This window comes from Gekko japonicus, unplaced genomic scaffold (assembly GCF_001447785.1).
Source record: "Gekko japonicus isolate JY-2015 unplaced genomic scaffold, Gekko_japonicus_V1.1 scaffold29, whole genome shotgun sequence".
Classification (NCBI taxonomy): domain Eukaryota; kingdom Metazoa; phylum Chordata; class Lepidosauria; order Squamata; family Gekkonidae; genus Gekko; species Gekko japonicus.
This window is the reverse complement of record NW_015172003.1, coordinates 16,952-37,615: the sequence shown is the minus strand read 5'-3', so window position 1 is coordinate 37,615 and position 20,664 is coordinate 16,952. Positions and strand designations below refer to the sequence as shown.

The window sequence follows — 20,664 nt, the reverse complement described above, 5'->3', positions numbered from 1 at the left end:
TCTTCTTGATCAATGAACAATTTTAATGGCTTTAAGTTAGCACAGTGTAGAGAATTCAGAATAAATAAAGATTGCAGATAAAGATGAGCTTTTCCTATCAATGTGTAATATGGGTGAGGCTTAGGCGGTGAGCCTTGCTGTGATTTTAGGAGTGCTGCAATTATATAGACATGCCCCAGTGTGAATCTGTGAAATGAAATCATGTATGATTTAAGGGGGTATAAGCCAGGGAGTTGGATCTATCCTCCATGACTTAAATAGCTCATAGTACTCTTGATTTCTTTATAATGTTCATTCTGTTTGCCCTCCCAAAAGCAGCCTATGAGGAGTCTGGTACATTCTTCTGGTTTTACAGATAAGATTTTGTTTGTGTGTGTGTGTGTGTGTGTGTGTGTGTGTGTGTCTGAGAAAGGGGGGGGAGACTTCCCTTACCCAATGTATTTACATGTGAGTTGGCTTTTTCTTCAGCTTTATTTGCACAGTCAGTTACTCCTGTTCAGTTACAACCAGTAATATAATACTGTTGCAAACAAGACAAATGATCCCTTATACTGCACTGTATGTGGTATGCGGGAGGTGTGTGTGTGTGGGTGTATCCAGACTGACAGATTCCCTCCCATAAAATCTTCTGCTCAAAAGTACCTGATTACTCAGTTCACATCATACCCCGTGATTATTTGCTGTTCAGCACTCCTGTTGCTGTTACTTTGAGTCCTTGTCTGTACCTCATTGAACAGGTTGAAATCTTCAAATAAGTAACCTGATCTGAGTCTTCCTGGCTGTTGTCCTGTAGCCATTCTTGCCTTCTTTCCACTTGCAATTTTCTCATGCCACCGGTGATGAGCCTTTCCCGTTTTGACCCTGCCATCTCATATGGTTAATCTTTTTCATGGCTTTCTGACCATCTATACTTCAGGGATTCCTTTCTGTGTGCAGGGACCTTCACACTGTCTACCCACAGGCTGCCTTCCAGATCACACATTTGTTACCCACTTTTTGCTTTGAAGAACTGGTTTTGATCATCTGGCTTGGCAATTTGTCTCGCTTGTCATGGAACTGATCAGGCTTTGGCAAGCTTCCTGATCTGGATGCTGCTGGTGGGGGGATGTGTTACCTTCCATAGGCCCCGTTCACACGCGGAAGTAGCTGCGGGAGAGCACGGGTGGTGAGCAGATTGTTTGGGCGCGATCACACCACCGCATCTGGCAAGTGGAGCGCACCCGTGGCCAACCCGTGGCTTCCTGTGGAAAACCCGGAGTTTAAAACTACCTGCTTTGATACACTATCTTCCAGTAAATGCATGGCGCGGGCAGGCATCTGATCAGAGATGCGCTGGTAGCCCATCGCATCCAGCAGCCATTCGCGTCGGGCACATGCGCACAAACGCAGTCCTGCTGTTTTCCTGCTGTGTTGCCTCGCTGGTATGATTGGCTGCTGACGGCCGGAGGACGGAGCCGCGGGGGAACGTGAGATTTTTTCTCTGCAGCTAAAAGCCTCAGTTCCCCTGTGGATTATCCGGCCTGTGTGACTGGGGCCACAGATTACTTATTTTATAAAAGCACAAAAATCAAAATGAATAAGAACCATAATAGAAATTGTAACCCCTTCCCACAGATATGTAAGTCTCAAAGGCTCAGATCAACATCATAGACTTTGCCCGGTTCCTATACGATGCCAAAGATGATGTCAGGCAATCACCTTTCAGGAAGTTTTGTAGTTTGGATACAGACTCAGAAAAGGTCCTCTCTCTGGTAGGCACCCTCCTAACTTCCAAATATGGCACAGAAGGGCTGCCAATAATGATCTCAGCTGATGGGCAGGCTCACATGGGAGAAGATAGTCCTGCAGATAGTCTGATCCCAAACCATTTAGAGCTTTAAAGGTCAACAACAGCGCTTTGGATTGTGCCTGGAAAGAAACTGGAAAGCTAGCTGTGAATGTGAGAATGACATGGGAATGATGAAAGAGCCAGCAAAAGTGGGCAACTGAATCCTGAAATCTCAAGTTGGAATACATTTTGTATCTTTTTCTTTAACAGCTGTCTGAGAGAGAGACATTCCCAGATGCGTCTTTCCCCATTAAACATCTCTGAGCTCCTTGGTTGTACAAGAAAAGGGAACATTTAAAGGTTTATTACAGTGTGATCTTTTAGGACAGAATCAGAAAGAATTATGACCCAGATCACCAAATGAGATTTATGGCTAAGGACTCTAGAGCAGGGGTGTTGAACTCATTTGTTCTGAGGGCCGGATCTGACATAAATGAGACCTTCTTGGGCCAGGCCATGTGTGTCATCAAATGTAATGCCAGGTAGCGGAGATAAAAACTTTATAAAGGACACAAACACAAAGGATTTTTTTTTTACTTAAAATAAAAACATGCTTAAAACATTAGCACTCTTGCAATATTTTGTTTATTTAACAATGTCTGATAACTGACACCTCTTGCTCTGAATTACTGCATCAAAATGTCTGTGCTGTCGCAGTCTTGAGTATGCTGTTCAGGTGTGTATCTGTAAGCTGCAAACCTTCGATAACGCAGCAGCAGAACTGAAAGAAGCAGAACCAGAAGACAGCCAGTTCCACTGCGGGCCTGATAGAAACCCTCCAGGGTTCTGATCTGGCCCCCAGGCCGCCTGTTTGACACCATTGGTGTAGAGAATCCTGCAGCCTTTCTAGCTGATCTCAAAACATGTGGGAGATGAAACTGACAGAGCATTTCCATTTTTTACTTGAGATGCTCAATTTTAACTCCCTTGCAAGCATCCATTTTGCAGCCAGAATGCTGTTGGTAAGAATACAACATGGTCATCGAGGAGGAAGCAGAAGATATATCCCTCGTATTATCCAACAGGTGCCCATGATATTTGTGCTACAAGACAGTTCTTTAAACTGCACTTTCCCAGCTAACAGGGGAAACAGTTGAAAGCTATATCCTGTACTTTTATCCCCCTCCCCCGCATCAACATGTGCTCAAGGCAGCTTACATGTGCCAACAGGGTAAGATCTACTTAAAGACATATAATAACCATATCTAGACAGTTACAGTTATAGTAACCCATCGTGAAAAAGTCATCCACCTAAAACGGCAACATTCTCTGACACTGCCAAAAGCTTGTCTAAATAGAAACACCTTTCTTAACATTGATATATTCAAGACTGAGTGCTGGGACAATGCAGCATCCCAAAATCAAAGTGTTTCTTGGAGGGTAGATAGCTGTATACCATGCAGTACATGAACAACATCTGTACAGTGGCTTAATCAATAGACAGTTAATAGTTTAGGCTGAAAATTATTTCTTCTTGGTACAAGTCTAGCAGGGTAGATCCTGGTGTAAGAGGGCAAGAGGGCATGTTCTGAAGCTGCTTTTAGAAATCTGTTACTTCTGTTTGTTTAGAGCTGATATGTTAATGAGATGGAAACAGAAGCCCCAGTATCGCTTTAGAAAATGAGTGTGCTGCGTAATGTGCGGCCCACAAGTTCTTGTGCTTGTCTGCATTCTAGCTGTAGTGTGAAGAAGAGTCTTTTGCATTATAGACTTTTTGTGGAATAAAGGGAAAGCTGAGAGAATGATCTATTGGAGAAGTCAGCCCAATCACTCTTGAGTGGTATTCTTCTGCATTCAAATGTATCAAATGGAAAAGGAATGCTGTCAAATTCTCTTTGGAGAATAATGAAAAGCACAGTTGACCCATTCTTTTTAGACTTGTGAATCAGTCTAGAGACACTAGCAGAAGTAGCAGGGCTTGAAAATAAGACCTGGTCTTCTATCATTAGTTGAAATTTCTCCAGCACATACCACTGGGATCTGAAACTCCAAAATAGGACACCCCCTTCCATTGAGAAGAGTACTTTTCTTCTTGCTGAATTCTGATGACTGTTCACTTCCTTTTGTTTTCGTTCCCCTCACAAGTCCTTCTTCAGTTCCTTCTCTACAGATCACCAACCAATTTCTTCACCCTTGACTTCTATTCCCCATACTCTGCACCCTTCTCTTCCCCTGTATTCTTTAAGGCCTCACACACCTGTTTTTCACCACTGCTGCTGTAGTGCAATCCCAGCTGTCTGTGTGGGCCTTTAAAAAAAATTGCAGTAAGAAGCATGACTTGAGCTGACAACACTGGCCGAGAATAATGGCTAAGAAGATGGCCTGTGATTTGGGGAGATTCCTGCCAGAAACCCACTGGCTGGCTTTAGGGAAGCCACATCCTCCCAGGCCTCTGTCTGGGAGTAGCGTTGCCAACCTCCAGGTGGGGCTTGGAGATCTCCGGGAGTTCCAGCTGATTTCCAAATTCCAACTGATTTCTCTCCCTGGAGAAAATGGCTACTTTGGAGGTAGACACTATGGCATTATACCCCGCTGAAGTCCCTTCCCAGCATCTCCAGGAATTTCACAGCTTGGAATTGGCAACCTTATCCAAGGACAATCACTCTGTACTACCTTAGAGCCTAACAACATGTTATGTTTTCCTCAGGTGCTCATAGGTGTACGTCACCAATTCAGAAGAAGGCCCCACTGAGGCAAATACTACTTCCCTGGGCTATTTCAGGTTGGGAAAATGGCACAAGGGAGAAAAGATGTAGCCCATGTTCACTTACCACAATCCTGATCTGAAGCAGGCCCATGTATACCTAGGAACTATGTTTCCAGCACAAACTCATAACAGATGTCTGATTTCAGCAGCCTTTGGAGTTCCTGTGGAAAAACGTAATTTGTAGTCAGGCCCTTAAAGCTGTTCTAAGAATTACAATGAGATAATGTATGTGAAGAGCGCTGAACACTGAAAGTGCTATGTAAAAGCTATTAATGATAAGGTTATTCATTTGCTGTGAATAAAGTAGCACAACTCTTTGGTGCATGCTCTGTGGCTTTTCTTCCCATTGTAGACTTCAAAAGAGAGCAGACAGACTAAAGCAATAGCAGAGTAAGTTTTTGTGTGTAGATGTTTAACTATTCCCACTTCAGTAATGTGTTGGCTATTTTCTGCTTCCCTCTTTACATGCTTCACTGACTGAATTAGGCTGTATTCTCACATGGTTGGATATTGCACTGTTCTGTAAAGATAAAAACACAATAATTGTAATTAAATCACAATCGAGAAACCAGTTTGGACTGTTCTTATATTCAGTTAATAGTTTATAATCTGTTTGGCCTCTTCCTCAACTTTTGTTTCACTTTCTGATTTGAATTTCCCCCTTTCCCCCATTTGCCAAGAAAGTTAAGCAGGCAGAAATGGGTGAGGGAAGCAGGGAATTGTGCACTCTTCTTTCTCTAGCGTCATTCAAAGCAGTAACAGGCAGTGAAAATGAGAGGAAGAGTATTAGGCAAGCAAAAGTTAGCACCACAACCAGTCTAGGTTCTCCATTCATTTTACCACACCCCTTCTTTCCACCATTTTTTCAAAAGGTCTGTGAAATCTTAGCATGGATTCTGTCTTCAGCTCCATAGCCAATTGCAAGTAGCAGCTGACTGTGTAAAGAGGGGGCAGGGCAAAATCTAAAGGCTACTGCTTGAGGAGAGGCAAATGATCAATCATGTGTGGCAGGGCCAGCATCAGCTTACCCTCAGGTAGGGCAGTTGCCAGCGCCTGGGTGTCTGGTGGGGCCCACTGCTGCCAACCCCCCCAACATGCCATTTTTTTACCTGTTTATTTGGGAGTACTTCTCTACCCATGCTCCCAGCTCAACACACTGCCCGGTGCCATCAGGGAAAGGGCTGCAGGCAGTGCAGATGGCTGTGAGCTTGGGCAGGGGGATGGCTTGCAAGTTGCGAGCAGGGCATGGGAAGGATGCACAGACCAGAAGTGAGGCATATGGATGAGTGGGTGGGAAGGGTCCCCCAGGGCTTCCCAAAATCTGGAACCGGCCCTGACTGCTGCGGGATTTAGAAAGAGTGTTGGCCTGTGAGCTGTGGATTACCTATCAAAGAGCTGCACATGGTTCCCAAGCCATTGTTTGGCCAGCCCTGCACTATAATGTGTTAGTATATGTTACCCTCATCTCCTGAGGAGATGGTCCCAAATATATTTAGTGAGGTGTGTTACCCTGAAGGTTACACACATTCGTTTCTTTTAGATTTGCCAATAATAATATTCAACTTTCTTCAATATTCTCCTTGGAAGAAGTTCTGTATGCATTCTGTATGCTTTCAATATGGTCAGTAATGCACACCTAATGAAACCACAGACTTGCCACTTATTTGAACCCTGCAAGTCAACAATCCCTGCATTATTTTACTCCACCCATCACCCAAGGAACTTAAGATGTTGTTCATGGTTCTCCTTTTTTCCATTGTATTCCCGGACAGCCCTGTGAGGCTGAGAAAGACTGATTGGTCCCATAGTCACTGGGTGCATTTTGAGATTGGTTCCCCCAATCCTAGTCCAATACTTGCACCACAATGTAACACTGATTCCTCATCAGTTATTCCTGGTGTAGTTAGCATTGTCATCCCAGACTGTCTAGTTGGTGGCAGCTCTGTAAGAACAAAGGAAATCTCCTCACTCTTGCTTGCAGAATTCTCAAGTTCCTGTATGCAGATTGCTGAATGAGTGCAGCTCTGTTCAGCATATGCTTGAACAATGTACCTAAGAAGGCACAGCTAGTCTATTTTTATTGTAATTACGTGATCTGTGCCATGCTGAATACTTCCATTCCCAGCCCACATGCTCCATAACCATCTGCCATTCAGAGGAAGACCTCCATCAGACAAAAAATGCACCAATTTCAGGTCTCCTACAGTAATCCTGAGTCCCATTTTACTCAGTAGGGCTTACCTCCAGGAAAGTGTCTGTAGGATGAAATTCAGAGGAAGATGCTGCACAGTCCCCTAGAGAACTGAGACAAAAAGCCAGTTGCCATCTAGCTCAGTTCTGCAATGGCATACGCCATCATAAACCAGAACCAGGCTAAAGCACCTAAGATAAAAGAGGGGTGTGTGTGTATATTTATCATGTCCACATCTGAAGCCTCCAGCCTTGCAGGTTTTCCCCTGCTGTGAATGGATGCTGCAGAGTGGAGAGATGCCAAATAATGGCTATGTTTCTTTGCTGCTTAATGATAGTCTAGTAATGTTTCTCAGTTGGCAAACCCTGACTCGATAAAAGCCTAGGGGGTGGGGAGAGTCTCTGTTGCTAACTGGCAAGCGGGAGAGCATTTCAAGAGCTGGCAAAAGCGTCTGCAAACATGATCTTTATCTGATTTTAAAAACTATTCATAGTTGTCAAATAGAAGACGGCTGTTCTCTCTTTGCGTGGGTTTCAGCCAGTGCCTGCCGAACTCGACGTAACTCATGGGCAAATGTGCGTCTCCTGCAACCAGCGATAATGAGTCTGTGGAAATCTCTTGGATAGATTTAGTTCCTGGCCTCTACTTTGTTTCTGGAGAGGAAAAGTGAAACTGACTGACTCATTTGCTTTCTCTGAGGGCTGCCACCTGCTGCTGTCCTTCTGCTGGAATCAGATGTGGCCCAAATGGGGTTGTGGTAATTGTCATGGGACCAAAACAGAGAATTTTATCCCTGTCCTTTCCTTACACCTGTATCTGGTTCCCAGTTTTTTTTTAAAGAAAAACCACAACCTCACTTAAATACTAGAGTCCACTGCTCCGAACAGGCTTCCTTTGTTGTCTGTTCTAAGACATTTGTAAACGTCCAGTTCAGGTGTAAAATCACAATAGCCATGTATCAGTACCATGAAGGACAGCAAAGCAGTTTGTGGGTAGGCATGTCTTAGGGCCTGACTAGATGTTACGACAGCTCCTGGTGTGACCTATGGCCACAGCTGTCATTTTAGGGAAGAATTCGACTATTTAAAAGATGCCACAAGGGCATGGCACGGGAGGTACCATGCCATCTTGTCCCCTAATTCCCTTTTCAAGTACTTCAATTCCTCAGAGCCTTCAATTCCGCAGGGCCGGCAAGACGGAGCTGTTCCACCAGGCCTTTGGTTGAGGCAACAGGCATCCATATATGGCCTCCCTGAGGTTGCTGTCACCCATCTGTCCCCTGTCTACTGACCACCGACAACTGGCCTTTAACTCATTGTACCATCGGGCCAGAACTTTATAGCCAACTGACGCTGTTCCAAGCAGTACCCATTGTTTAAATCGTTATAATGTTTTATTGTGTTTTAATGTTTGTTTTAAACTGAAATTGTATTTATTCTAATGATGTTACCCGCATTGAGCCCACCCACGGGATGGGCGGGATATAAATGCAAATAATAAATAAATACTGAAACAGCACAAGAATACTGACTCCTTGGTATCTTAAAGGGTATTCAAACAGAAGATTCTCTTCAGCCTTTACAGGACGTTGATTGAGCAGTGGGTGGAAAGAGAGAGGCAGAATGTTCTGGTTCCAAATGCAGATGAATAAATTAGATGGGGCAGCCTACTCTGCTTTGAAGCCTGTTTCAGTGCGGAGACCCTATCCCCAACTGGTAGAAGAAAGAAGATGCTGGTGTCTGGCCTGCCAGAACACAGAAACTCTCGAAATAGAACAAGAAAAAAAATCATAAAAGCACAAAATCATTAAAATTAGCAACCATTAAAACCCCAGTCAATAAAAACCAAGAACTGTAGAAGTGTTAATTAATACCAACATTCCTAGTGTAACAAGAAACCCCATTAACCCCTTCCAAATTTACAAGTGGGAACGAGGGGTGTGCATCAGATCGACCGGAGCTGAAAATATACCCTCAAAATACCTTATCGGTATTTTGAGGGTATATTTCAGCATCCCAAATGTATCTGGGTTTTCTTGGGAAAATAAAACAAAATTCTGAGAAAATCCTAGATATATTCAGGAATTACTGGTAGATCCGAAAACTACTGGATCTACTGGTAATCTGCTCTTGTCTCTCAGCTGTTTGTCAGGCTTCTACTGCAGTCCCTTTAAAGGTTAAAGGGACTGCAGAAGACAGCCCAAGGATCAGCTGTGCCAGGGGGAGCAGACTGTTCCTGCCAGCTGTGCTGCAGGGAGCAATCTGCTAGCTGTGGCACAGCAGATCCATGGGGTTAAACCATGCTGCAGGAGAAGCCAAGCCAGCCCCAGGATTGGGCTGATTTTTTTTAACTGTTATTTTTCTTCTCGGATCAATCGGACCCCAAGAAATTGGGATTTCCTAAAAATCCTGGATCTGACTACCATACTGGTATTGGGATCTGGGATCTTTCGGGTCCAATAGACCACAAAATACTGATTAAAAATGCATCCCCCTAGAGGGAACTGGTTTATTACATTCATCTATCATGTAAGTTATGGTTGCAGTTTCTTCCTCATATCATGTAGATGGATTTACATTTCTCCAGTCTAGATAGGGTTGCCAGCTCTGGGTTGGGAAATACCTGGAAATTTTGGGGGTGGAGCCTGAGGAGGGCAGGGTTTGGGGAGGGGAGAAAACTCAGCAGGGCATAATGTCATACAGTCCACCTTCCAGAGTGGCCATTTTCTGCAGGTGAATTGATCTCTGTAGCCCAGAGATCAGTTGTAGTCCCAGGAGATCTCCAGCCACCACCTGGAGGCTGGCAACGCTAAGTCTCCCATATGCAAAAGCTTAGGTACAGTAGCAGCAATCTGCTCTTCTCGGGCAGTATTGCATAAAGTCCTTTAGCTTCTGAACAGCTGCATGTCCCAATATTTACAAGTCCCTTATGTTATTGTCGGAGTATCAAGCTACACATAACTTTGCAGTTTTCAGCAAATTCTGTACTGATACAAAACTCCATTTATTTTTTAACATAATCAGCTGTGGATTCAGTGGATTGTTGTTGACCAGTGCTCACATTCTGATGACACTTCAGCTATGGCGCTGCAGAGCTATAGTTGGAGGGGGGGGGAGTAGGTACATTCCCCCTAGCACTACCTAAGATTTATGAAAGGTTGCTTAATTGTCCTCATCAATTATTTCTGGTGCAGTTTGCGTTGTTTAAAGAATGACTGCTTAAAAATGAATTGATGGTAGCTGACTCCACAAGTGTTCTAGAATCCAACTTTGCTTGCTTAGCTATGCCTACCCTCAGGGGTCATTTCATAGAAAAAGAGGTGCAGGAGCTCATTAGCATAACTCATTAACATAACTTATTTGCATATACCACACCCCCTGGCATCACCGGAAGTGTGTCTACTGGTCAGAAGGCAACACCCACTGCTCAGGCTCCACCCCAAAAATCTCTAGGTATTTCCCAACTCAGAGCTGGTGAGCCTACCAGGAGAAAAATTGCTTCAAAAGCACAAAGAAAATACAATTAAATGGAAGTCCATACATATATGTAGAGGGTGAGCAGCAAGAGCTCACCACCGCAAACAGCTGGGTGACTGGGTATTCTTTCTTAACAACTGTCAGCAGGTTTTTAAGCTCCTTCCTTGCCAGAAAGAGGTCGAAGCATGTCACATCTCCCTTATTACATCGTGGCATTCTCTAACTTGGGAACTAATCACAACAGTTTTTCATTATCATTATTAAAACAAAACAAAACAAAACAGTTTTTCATTACCCACCAAACTTCTGACTTAAATCCTAGACTAGCATTACTGCCACATACTAAGGATGGATTTTATTTTTAAAACAACATCCCCAGTATTCCATAGCGGGAAAAGAGAGATGAAGGGGGAAAGAACCTCTGCACTACAGGAAACTCAGGGAACAATGCGCACACATTGTGAGGCAGTGGTAGCACTGGGGATGATGGTGTATTTCAAGGAACCACTGACACACAGACAGAGATTTCAGCCTTTCTTTCAAAAGGAAGCCTCCAGCAGTTTCTATTTAATAATAATACCTTTCGATTTATTGATCGCTCAATCCAGCACAGCTGCTGGCTCTGAGTGATTTACAGTTACACGGTTTCACACAAGGGACTAACAATTTCATAGGAATAAGGGAGGACAACATATAATTCTTTAAATCGCACACATTTTGCAGCCAACGGGGATTTTTGTTCAGCTGTAGGCTTCAGACGTGTTCCGGAGGCATTCACTTTTCGGCTTGGCTTGATGACGTTGGTTCTTCCTGGGCTGCTTTGAATCGTAGTGCCGCACTGCCACCGCCTGGCCGGATTGGCCCATTACAGGCTTTTTAATGCCGAAGAGGTCTTTTTATCAGGCTTCTGAGCTTATGAGCTGGACATTCCATTCGCCAGCTAACACCTCCCCTACGGGGGTTTAGTGTGCCCACCTTCTCTAAGGAGTGGTACCCATTTTATCTACTTGCTGAAGCTTTCGAACCGCTGGGTGGATGGCGAGCTGGGGACAAGGCTGGTAGCTCACACCAGCGCGGGCTAGAACTGAAAGCAACTCTGTTCAGTTCAGATGTTAACCAGAGGATAAATCCTCTGTGCTACCGCTCCCCTTAACAATTTGTATTGTTAAGAAAAGCCTCAACACAAACTGAAGTTCTTGGAAACACTGTCTCAAAGAAAGGACAGGATTGCCCACTGGAAACAATGGGAGACACTTGAAGGCCCATTGGAAATCATGGGAGTGAGGAATGCCAATTGACTTGCATGGGCTCCATTGAAATATACTACAAGTAGAGTTACAAAGAAAATGCGGAAGAGATTTTTCATTAAGGTCACTGGGCCCAAATAGACTACTCCAGGCCTGGAATGACAGGCCCCAGCTTGGAATGACAGCCCCTAGGAGTAACAGAGGTGTTCTAGGACTGGAATGAGAGGCCCCACAGAGAAATGACAGCCCTAGGGGGTAGTAGGAGTCTTCTGGGAAAGGAATGACAAGCAGGAGTGTTCCATGACTAGAATGAGAGACCACAGAGTGGAATGACAGTCCCTGGGGGTAGCAGGAGTATTCTGGGAAGGGAATGACAGGCCCCAAAGTGGAATGATAGCCCCTGGGGGTATCAGGAGTATTCTGGGACTGGAATGACAGCGCCGGGGGTAGCAGGAGTGTTCTGTGACTAGAAGGAGAGACCACGGAGTAGAATGACAGTGCCTGGAGGTAGCAGATGTGTTCTGGGACTGTAATGAGAGACCACGGAGTGGAATGACAGCCCCTGGGTGTAGCAGGAGTGGTCTGGGACTAGAATGACAGGCTCTAGAGTGGAATGACAGCTCCTGGGGGTATCAGGAGTGTTCAGGAAATGGAATGACCGGCCACACAGTGGAATGACACCCTCAGGGGTTAGTAGGAGTCTTCTGGGACTGGAATGAGAGGCCACAATGTGGAATGACAGTCCTTGGGGGTAGCAGGAGTGTTCAGGAAATGGAATGACAGGCCCATGTCATTCCATTCTCTCAGGGGTCATTTCGTAGAAAAAGGCCAGTTATTCCAGTCCCAGAATACTCCTGCTAACCCCAGGGGTTACCATTCCACTTTGGGGGCTGTCATTCCAGTCCCAAAACACTCCTGCTACCCCAGGGGCTGTCATTCCACTCTGGGGCCTGTCATTCCACTCCCCGAACACTCCTGCTATACCCTGGGGCTGTCATTTCCCTTCGTGGTCTCTCATTCCAGTCCCAGAATACTTCTATTACTCCTAGGGGCTGTCATTCCACTCGGTGGTCTCTCATTCTATTCCCAGAGTAGTCTATTTGGGCCCGGAGACCTTAATGGAAAATCCATTCTGCATTGCAACTCTACTTGTACTGTAATGTATTTCAATGGAGCCCATGCAAGTCAATTGTCATTCCTGGCTCCCATGATTTCCAGTGAGCCTTCAAGTATCTCCCATTGTTTCCAATGGGCAATCCGGTCCTTCCTTTTTAGCTGTATCACAATTTACAGAGAGGCATGAGAAAGAGAAAGCAGCAGGGTCAGCCAAAAAGCGTCCCCACTCAGCCTCCGAGTGTGAATGAAAGGAGATCACTTCAAAGGACAGCGTTCTGGCGAGCCCAGCACACGGAAGCTGTGCGCCAGCCTGGGCTCTCTCCACCACCTTCCAACCCCCCACAAACACCCTCCCTGGAGCCCCAGACTGGCTGCAGCCTGCATAGCTGGCCGGGGAAGTCTCCCAGCTGGCTATGGAGGCTGTGGCCAGCCTGGGTGCTCTCCTCTGCTGATGCCGCCCCCCCCCCCGAAGACGTCCTTGTCACCCTCCCTGGAGCCCCAGACTGGCTGCAGCCTCCATAGCTGGCTGCAGCCTCCATAGCTGGCTGCAGCCTCCATAGCTGGCTGCAGCCTCCATAGCTGGCCCCCTTCATAGCTGGCTGCAGCCGCCATAGTATAGAATCACACTCCAAGCCAAGGGGGAGGGTTGCAAGCCCAGCAAAATCAGTGAAATGTCTTAGTGTCCAGCAGAACCCAGTGTCAATGTGACAATGCCAGCTTAATCACTATCAAAGCAGGGGGGCATTTTTGCAAGCCCAACAGAACCAGTACAATGTACAGAGTTCCCAGCAGAACCCAGTACCACTGGCATTGCAAGCTTAAAAGGACTGAACTCAAAGCATAGAGTCACAAAGCCAAGTAAGGGGGGGTGGAAAGGATCAAGGATGGAAGCATCATCCAGGAAGGCCTGGAATTGTTCGGCCACCACTCTCTCAACCACCGTACCCAGGAACGGTAAGTCCGACACTGGTTGGTCAGGACTGTTGGGTCCAATTATGGCTTTTCCAAGCCATTTTTGTCCCAGTGCTCCACACCTTTCCTCTTGTATTATAATTTTCCATCTTGTCTGCAAGAAGTGTTCTCAACTATAGCAATCAGAATAATTATGCAAACAACATTTATGAAAATGTCCATATTCCTGCATGCAGAACTTGAATGATTTTGGCACAGGTCTCTCATCATGATCCAAACATTAGCATAATGAAAAGGAGATGGCATCTGCCTGCTCCCTGCATTTCAGCAAGAACATTCACCTACTAAACTTCTGACTTTTTTAAGCAAGTGGAGGAAGGAATTTGCTGACTCTTCCCTGCATCTTGTCTTGTGCTTTAACACATTGCTGTAACAAGTTTTAATTAATGCACCATATTTCTGTGAACAACTGCTGCTGAGAAACACTCTGATACATGATTTATTGCAGGGATTGTGTATCTGGGGTGATGTGCTTGTTGCCTGCGTGCGTAGGTGATGATTATGTTCTTCAGCATCATGCTGACCTTGGGGGTGTTGGCGACTGCTACAAAGGCATACCACATTGACTCTTGATTCTTGCCATTTGTCATTAGGAAATTTTCTGTTTCTGATTCAGAATGCATATATGGCCTTGGATTTGGGAGATGAGATTTTACTGGTGGATATGCACATTTAGGGCTTGACTGTCACTTGTTCTCAAATTGTGTAGCTGCCTTTGCTGTGCTCCTGTACTAAGACTGGGGACTAAAACCATTGTGCTTTTCAGATCAAAAGGTGGCTGTCTGGGTCTGGAGCTGTGGGTGAGAAAAAGACCCCCCTGTGGCAGTAGAAGCAGCCCTTGGGCCTCCAAGAGGCAAAGTCCTAACCCTCAGCCATGTGGCTGGGCGGTGCAGCATCCACTCACCTGGCCAATGACCAGCAATGCTGGGGAGGGGGACGACACCTGGGCCCACAGAAATGCCCCAGGTGGGAGCGATAGGAGTTGGGCTGAGCAAGGCAAGGCCAAGGGCACTGGGAGCTATGCTGCAGAGCCCATTGCCCCAGCAGGCAGCAACAGCAGCGTCAGGAGAGGGAAGTCCGGCTCCCAGGAGGATGGAGCAGGAGGTGCCCCAGAGGGCAGGGGCATTTGTAGTGAGGAAGGGAAGCCCAGCTCCCAGAAGGGTGGGGCAGAAGGCAGCATGGCCATGCTGGGATGGCGGGGAAGCAGGTGGCTCCCATGAGCCTGGCTGGGGCATGATTGCTGACAGGGCGCACCTGCCCTAATGGAGGAGTGACAGACAGGGAGGCGGGCAGGCCAAGCCGGACAGGGAAGCTCCAGTCCAGTGGGCCCCTCACAGCCCAAACAGATGGGAGGCATCTCCCCTAGAACAGAGGGGGGTGGGTGCAGGAGAAAGGAATAAAAGGAGGCTCCAACCAAGAGGCCAAGGAGAAGAAAAGCTAAATGTCAGGCCTGTGGCCGGAGGAACTCCATCTGGGAGGGAGGAGGCCAAGGGTGAGCGAACTCCTCCCCTCCTGTTCTGAGGCCTTAGGAGCATCCCAACACAAGGAGAGCAACAGCGGAAGGCAGCATTCCTTCTGGTGGGCAGGCAAAGTGTGACAGTGGCAGAATTGTGCCGGCCAGCTTGTATTGTAACCCATCTGAACTGGATTGCAGGATTACATTGTACATTTTTAATTTCCCCCACCACCTGTCCATTTGCAGGAATGACGTCTGCAAGTGCTAGACTCAGGCCACGTTCACACGCGGAAGTAACTGCGGGAGAGCCACGGGTGGTGGGCGGAGTATTCGGGCGCGATCACAACTGCTACATCTGGCAAGTGAAGCCCACCCGTGGCTTCCTGTGGAAAACCCGGAGTTAGAAACTACCTGCCTCGAAGTACTTTGTTGTTGTTGTTGTTGTTCAGTTGCACAGTCGAGTCCGACTCTTCGCGACCCCATGGACAAGATCTCGCCAGGCCCTCGTGTCTTCCGCCGTCCTCTGACGTTTGCTCAATTTCATGTTCGTTGCATCTATGACACTGCCTAACCATCTCATCCTTTTCCGTCCCCGTCTTCTTTGACCTTCAATCTTTCCCAGCATCAGGGTCTTCTCCAGTGAGTGCTCCCTTCTCATTTGGTGGCCAAAGTATTTGAGCTTCAGTTTCATTATCTGGCCTTCCAGGGAACAGTCAGGGTTGATTACTTTTAGGATTGACTGATTTGATCTTCTGGCAGTCCAAGGGACTCTCAAGAGTCTTCTCCAGCACCATAGTTCAAAAAAATCTATTCTTGGGCGCTCGGCCTTCCTTATAGTCCATCTCTCGCATTTCAGTAAATGCGCGGCACGGGCGGGCATCTGATCGGAGATGCGCTGGTAGTCCGTCACATCCAGCAGCCATCCGCGTCGGGCGCATGCGCACAAACGTGGTCCTGTTGTTTTCCTGCTGTGTTGCCTCGCTGATCTGATCGGCTGCTGACGGCTGGAGGACGGAGCCGCGGGGGAATGTGAGATCGTGCTACCGTGCTTCTTTTTTCTCCGCAGTTAAAAGCCTCCGTTCCCCTGCGGATTATCCAGCCTGTGTGACCGGGGCCTCAGTAACTTTTTGTAATTCTTTTGGAGTTGTTTAAACTTCCTCCAGAAAATTGGGTTTGATCCAAAAGTACTCTCCCGTCAATGCAAAATTGCTTATGCCAGGAAATCAGCACTTCTGCTGGTGAAAGAAGGGGGTGATTTTTGCCAGTGTCCCCCCCCCACTGCTGACCCCCACTTCAGCTCCCACATGTTTCCTGAGGGTTCCCAGGAGCAGAATTTTGGGGAGAAGAATGGGCTATAGTGGGAAGGGGGAAAATCCCATTCTGTGGGCTTTGTTCTATTTGCAGTAGTTTTTATCCAATCTGCTATAATTTTTTTAAAAAAATACTCCGTAATTTGGGCTGAAGTTTTGTTTGCCCATCCCAGACAGGAGGGTCTTCTTTGGAGGAGCTCAGAATAGTGCTTTATAGCCCCCTGACAATCCCGTGAGGGAGGTTAGGCTCTGAGATCCTGAATAGTCCAAAACTATCCAGTAAGCGGACTTTTGCAGGGGGAGGACTTTCTCAGTAGGAGTCTGCTCTGCTGGGGTTCCTGCTCTTTAGGCCCTCTACTGAGATTGGGGGCTCTACTGAGATCCATAAGAGCTGTTTCTTGTTGGTTTCAAACTTGGCTCTTTGAGTGAGATTTCAAAGGAATGCGGACAGTGCTGATTAGAGATTTGGGGAAACATATAGTTCTTAATCTATTTTTAAGTGTTCATATCTGAAGGTGTTTTATTTTGCAGTAATCCTGTTCTAAATGCCTGGAGTGTATGGAAAGTCTAAATGTACATTTTTAAAAAGAGCTAAGTGGAGATTTGAACTTTGATATCTCTCATCCCAAACCAACGCAGTAGCAACTGTGCTACACTGCTTTGCATTGGGATCTCCTCTTCCAGTAGGGTTGCCAGTGTTATGTCTTATCTGTATAACATCTCATGTAAAGCTGAAGGCTAGGACAAAGAGGGAACAATCCTATTGGCTATTGTAGGAATGTAACCAATCAGAAGGCAGAGAAGTGTTCAGGAGGGAGCGAATCTGATTGAGTGTTATCTTTGTAATGCCATTGGTCCTTAACTATTCTAGGGCGTGGATACATCAGCCCGGGATAGTTTAAAAGGGAGCTTTTGCTCCACTGTTGTGTGGGTGTTCTCTTACTGATCCTGTTTACTTCAATAAAGCTGATTCACTGTTGATTATGAGACGGCGTCAAGTTCCATATTTAACAGCCAGGTCCCCTCGTCACTCTGGCGGGGGGATTTATGGGCCATTCCAGGGGTGGGCAGGGGTACCCCCAAGATCTGCCCCCAAGGGTGGGCACCCACAACCACCCCTCTCCCTTCCCTCCTGCCAGATTTAAAGGGCTTCGGTTGATCGGTGGGGAGCTCATGGCCTGCAGATCAGCTGGATGATCCTTTAAAGCTTTCAGAAGGGAGGGAAAGGGGCTGTCACCGGCCACAATATCCACTCACAAAAAGACCCTGCAAATAGGCCGGTGGCACACACACCTGAATCAGCCCCATGCACTGTGGCCCCTACCCCGCTCACAAAAAGACCCTTTAAAGGGTCTTTTTGCAAGTGGATTGTGCGGCCGGTGACAGCCCCTCTTCCTCCCTCCTGAAAGATTTAAAGGGCCCTCCACATGCTCCCTGTCGATCAGCTGAAGCCCTTTAAATCTGGCAGGAGGGGAGGGAGGGGATGGCTGGAGGTGGCTGCTCTTGGGGGTGGGCTTGGGGGTGGGGCTTCCCCCATTGGCCAGCTGGTCACCAGTGGACTGGAGCCCCCAAAAGCAGGGAAACCCCCACCCGGACCTGGGGGCTCGCAATCCTATCTTTCAGCCCTTTCCACCCCCCACATAATTAGTCCCTGGGTTACCCAGCCAGTCACCAAAAGCTAGAGACTGAGCCATGCAGCCTGAAGTCCCACATTCAAATCTTGCCTCAGTCATGAATTCAGTTAAGAGGTTTTAGGAAGCTGCATTCTCTCAGCCTCATCCCCCCCTTCTGCAATATGGGGCAATAATATTGCCTGTCCTACAGGAGTTTTGTAAGGATGAATGTCTGTGGAGTGCTGTGAATGTGAGATATTCATACATGCTAAATATTTAAAAAGTTATGTATTAAAGTAGTACTAGTAACTGGGATGGAATGATGCACTATAGTCCAGTTCGACGTGGTGATCACCCCACACTGCTGTATATCTTAGCTGAAACAAACAATTATGTGCTTTCTAATTAAACCACTGATTACGCAAGGCATAAAAATGCAAAAAAAAAAATCCTTTCATCATAACATTCATTTAAGCACTCATCTGAGTTTCATTTATGAGTTTATGAGTTTTAGTACCTTACATTGAAAAATCCAGGAGGATGAGAATAAATCATAATTACCAAGTTGTTTTCCCTGAAAGATTTCATCCAAATGTTTCACACATGATATTTAATGATGCAGACTTGGGTTGCTGGCCCTGGGCTGGGAGATTCCTGGGGAGGAACCTGGGAAGGGTGGTGTTTGGGGAGAGGAGGAACTTCAGCCATTTTCTCAAGGGGAACTGATAAGGATGCCAGGCTCCAGTTGGGACCTGGGGATCTCCTGGAATTACAGTTTACCTACAGACTACAGAGATCAGTTCCCCTGGAGAAAATGGGTGCTTTGGAGGATGGACTCTGTGGGCATCGTACCCCACTGAGGTCCCTGTCCTCCCCAGGCCCAGTTCCCAAATCTGATCTGGCAACCCTTCCCCTATCCCCTGCTGTCGGTGGCCAGAAAGGACCTGGCAACCGTAGGAACTGATCTCTGTCATCTAGAGACCAGCTGTAGTTCCAGAAGATCTCCAGCCACCACCTGGCAGCTGGCAACAACCCTAATGCAGACAGAATTGCTAACCAAAGCTGTAATACTAATCCTGCTGTTGTACAGATGCAGCTTCCCATTTCTGCAACGGTCACAACCCACCCCTGAGAAGCCAGATTTTTAATGAATTTCTTTGTTGTGTTGAGATTTAATGAGGGCAGCTTTCCATGTTGGGAAGGGAAAACAATATTTGCCTTTTTAAAGCATTGGGTGAAGATTGAGCTGTGAATGGCTATGCAGAGGCCCAAGACATCCCACATGCTACATCTTAGGTGGTGGACATTAATGGTAGAAATGAGCCAGAGAGAGCGCACTTGAAATATAGGCCAGTAAATAACGTGAGAGAGGTCTGTGCTGGATAAGAAAAGTGTTGCAGAATGAGGAAGGGAAAAGCCAGGACTGGCATCAGGGAAAAACATTAGGGTTGCCAGATTTCAACTTCGCTGTGGCAGGGGGCTCCCGGCTCCCTGGTGGGACTCTTCTGCTGTGTGCATGAAGTGCAGTGATATCACCGGTAGTGATGTTAGCACGCTAGGACTGTCGCACTGTGACGCTCTAGCGTTCAGGGCAAAAACTCTATGGCTACCAGAGCACTGGGGTAAGTTAAGTTGTGTCATGCAGGATAACCAGTTTGTATTCTGCATCCTCCCATTTTTGAGGAAACTAGGATGGCAAAATCAGTGTGCATACAGTGGTTTGGCTAAGGGGACAGCAGTATAGCTGCTCATTTTGTTGCATCCAGATTCCTGGTTTGTGTCTGTCATTTTGGATAGTTGGGTTTAAATATAATGTCACTATTTTTAAAGGTAAAGGTCTCCCTTGCTCGAAAGCCAGTCGAATCTGACTCTAGGGTTGCGGTGCTCATCTCCGTTTCAAAGTCGAAGAGCCAGTGCTGTCCGAAGACGTTTCCGTGGTCATGTGGCCGGCATGACTAAACACCAAGGCGCATGGAACACTGTTACCTTCCCACCGAAGTGGTACCTATTTATCTACTTGCAATTTCTTGCTTTCAAACTGCTAGGTTGGCAGGAGCTGGAACTAGAGATGGGAGCTCACTCCATCATGCGGCACCCGGGTCTCGAACTGCTGAACTACTGACCTTCCACAGCCTGCAGTTCAGCGTCTTAACCACTTGAGCCACCGCAGCTCCACTATTTTTACAGTTCTGTTAATGGAAAAATCCTATTTTAGTCACGCATCATGAGTTTGGAAAGTGATACTAGTTTTGATTAGCTGCACTTAGAATTCATTTAGCTTTAAAAAAATTCTTATTTTTATATTTCAGAAATACCTCTGTAGTGACCCTCACAGAAACCAGTGGGAGTATTTCCAACAATCCAACACTTTGATTATATGAAAGAGCTGGGTTGCCTAACAGGCAGCAGCCTTGGCTGTCCAGGAAGAATGAGAAGGCGTGTGCCCGTTTATCTGGTGGTTCTCCTTGTGGCCTCATCAGTGGGATACCCCTCCAGACGTTCTGCAATGGACTTGGACGCAACACCCCGAATGACAATTGTCTATAACGGTAAAGAAACTCTTCAGGTTTTCCTGGATTAAAATATTCTTTTTAGTTGGACACATTTGCAATGTGTATGAGGCTATGCTCATAGATGATGATGTACCTTAAAGAGGCATCACAGAATGCAAATCCCATGTTCTCTGCCTTCATTATCTCTCTCCATACATTTTTAGACCTTATTTACATGACTGCAGCTTTTCACATG

General features: G+C 46.5%; 1 long non-coding RNA gene across 1 annotated transcript in view; it reads left to right on the top strand.

The window, feature by feature from the left end:
* Positions 1 to 20,439, top strand: part of LOC107117933 — a 66,729-nt gene extending 46,290 nt beyond the window's left edge. Inside the window, exon 3 of the long non-coding RNA XR_001482751.1 lies at positions 20,226 to 20,439. This is a non-coding gene — a long non-coding RNA (uncharacterized LOC107117933). The remainder of the gene's footprint in view (positions 1 to 20,225) is intronic.
* Positions 20,440 to 20,664: the final 225 nt, after the last annotated feature.